Raw genomic sequence first — 3,050 nt, 5'->3', positions numbered from 1 at the left:
GCCTAGGGTCGCAAATGCAACCCTGTCTTTGCAATTCCCATAATAGCAGAGGTCTGGGTTCGCAATTGCGAACCCCAGTTCGCAATTCCCACATCTGAGACCTGCAACTTTTATACTTAGCCGAAATTTTAACCCATTTTCATATCCTCTCAAAACATAAACACGCTAAGGCGATTTTTCAAAGGTTTCTTCTCCTCCAATTCAATTGTAAGTCATTTTTAACTAATTTTCTTCAATCCTTAACATGTTTTAACACGATTTCAACTTCAAATCAATGATTTTCATGGGGGAAATTGGGTGTTTTGGGTAGAACCTAGGTTTTTCAAAGAATTGGGGATTTGGACCTCGATTTGAGGTCCGATTTCAAAACAAATTATATATTTGAGTTCGTAGGGGAATGGGTAATCGGGTTTTGGTTCGAACCTCGGATTTTGACCATGTGGGCCCGAGGCCGATTTTTGACTTTTTGGGTAAAACTTTGAAAAACTCATTTTCATGCATTAGAATTGATTCATTTAGCGTTTGTTGATGTAATTAAGTAACTTGTGACTAGATACGAGCGAATTGGTGGTGGAATCAAGGGGTAAAGTGATAATTGAGACGTAAATTGTGTTCGTGGCATCGAGGTAAGTGTTTGGTCTAACCTTAGCTTGAGGGATTAAGAGCCGAGTCCTATTTGCTATGTGGTAAATGTTGAGTACGACGTATAGGCATGGTGACGAGTATCTATACGTTGGTGTCTAGCATGCCCCTGAGTCTTTATATTGTGATTATCATGACTTCGTTGTATCTTTCATGCCTTGGTGATGGTTTCTATTTGTTGTGTAAAGTTTGTGACCTATGAACATTGAGGAGCGTTGGCTCGAGTTGTGAAATGAATTGTGAAAGTATAAGTGATAATTGAACCTTTAGAGCATTGGCTCGAGTTGTGAAGTGAATTGTGAAGTAAAAGTGAGAAAGAGAAGAGATCATTATGTTGCCCCCTTGCCGGGCTATTGTTGCTCTAATTGTTATTTCCCTTGCCGGGATTTAGTTGTTGTTTTGATGTTGTCCCTTGACGGGACTAGTTGTTGAATTATTGTTCCCTTGCCGGGATTGTTATTGCAATTTCATTTATTTCCCTTGCCCTATTGTTTGTGATTTTTGTTTGGGTGAGGAAAGAGAGTTAAAGCACGAAGGGTGATGCCGTGCATTGTTTTTGTGAGGAAGGAGTGTAAAGCACGAAGGGTGATGCCGTGTATGATTGTGAGGAAAGAGTGTAAAGCACGAAGGGTGATGCCGTGCCGCACGATGTACCATTCCGTGCCGATTATATTGATTATATGCTGAGGAAAGAGAGTAAAAGCACGAAGGGTGATGCCGTGCAAGTTTTCATTACTTGATTGTTTTGGTGAGGACGAGAGTAAAAGCACGAAGGGTGATGCCGTGCATTTATTGATTTCTGGTTCTTTTATTGATAGCTGAGATATATTGCTTCTTACATTTACCTATTGTCTTTCTATTCGGAATTGATATTTCCCCCGCATTATGCTCCCCCTCCATATTCAACTGTTTATTCTGTACTTCTTTCTGCTGTATATATTTGAATTGCACAGGTTTAATTGGTAGTCTGGTCCTAGACTCGTCACTACTTCGCCGAGGTTAGGCTAGGCACTTACCAGCATATGGGGTCGATTGTGCTGATACTACACTCTGCACTCCTTTGTGCAGATCCCAGTGCTGTAGATTTCGGACCGTAGATTGGGTGGCTACCTTCAGTCCTCGCGGAGATCCAAGGTAGACCTGCAGGCATCCGCAGGCCCTGGCGTCTCCCTCTATCTCTATTCCCGTTTCATTTTCCTTACATTCAGAAACAGAGTATTGTTATTTTCTTCAAACTTTGTATGTAGTGAATCTTAGACCGTCTGTGACACCGTGACACCAGGTTTTGGGTGATTAAGGCTTGAGTAATTGTAATAGACACAGATTTCAGATATTTCATTGTTTTCTTCCGCGTAATTTTACTTTTCCGCTGTTTATACGTTATTGCTTTATAATTGTTAAAAGGACATAATTGGATAATGAAGTAGTTAGTTCAAGGAATTGGCTTGCCTAGCTCTCATTAGTAGGCGCCATCATGACTCCCGAGGGTGGGAAATCTGGGTCGTGACAAGTTGGTATCAGAGCTCTAGGTTACATGGGTCTCACAGTTCACAGACAAGCTTAGTAGAGTCTGAGTGATCGGTACGGAGACGTCTGTATTTATCCCCCAGAGGCTACAGAGTTAGGAAAATTTCACATCTTTTCTCTCCTATCGTGCGGTTTGGTTTCTCAATGCTGATTGAATTTCTATTTTGTTCTCTCGAAGATGCCGAGAACACGCGCTTCCTCATTCGCTGACCAGCAGCCGGAGCCCCCAGCAGCAGCTCCCACGAGGGGCAGATGCCGAGGCCGAGGCCGTGCTAGAGGCCGAGGTAGGGGCAGAGCTCAGCCTCGAGCAACATCGGAGCCTCAGGTTGACTTTGATGATGAGGTTCCGGCCCCAGCAGCTCCGGTGGGCCCAACTTAGGTCCCAGAGGGGTTTATTGCTACCCCAGTACTTCAGGATGCTCTTGTCCGTCTAGTGGGCCTTATGGAGAGTGTCACCAGGGCAGGCTTGCTTCCCGTAGCACCAACCGTCTCTCAGGCTGGAGGAGGGGCCCAGACTCCTGCTACTCGCACTCCGGAGCAGGTAGCTCCCCAGTTTTAGACTCCAGCAGTTCATCCAGTTGGAGAAGTCCAGCTGGGTGTGGTAGCCCAGGGCGGTGATGGAGCAGCTATGCCTGCCGATGCTTTGTGGAGATTGGACAAGTTCACCAAGCTCTTCACTACTACATTCAGCGGTGCATCTTCTGAGGATCCCCAGGATTATCTAGACAGCTGTCATGAGGTTCTCAGGAACATGGGGATAGTTGAGACCAATGGGGTCGATTTTGCTACTTTCCGCTTGTCTGGATCCGCCAAGACTTGGTGGAGAGATTATTGCTTGGCTAGACCAGCCGGATCACCAGCCTTGACTTGGGAGCAGTTTA

The sequence above is a fragment of the Nicotiana attenuata genome, unplaced genomic scaffold, assembly GCF_001879085.1.
Source record: "Nicotiana attenuata strain UT unplaced genomic scaffold, NIATTr2, whole genome shotgun sequence".
Classification (NCBI taxonomy): domain Eukaryota; kingdom Viridiplantae; phylum Streptophyta; class Magnoliopsida; order Solanales; family Solanaceae; genus Nicotiana; species Nicotiana attenuata.
Note: the sequence above shows the minus strand (reverse complement) of the source record.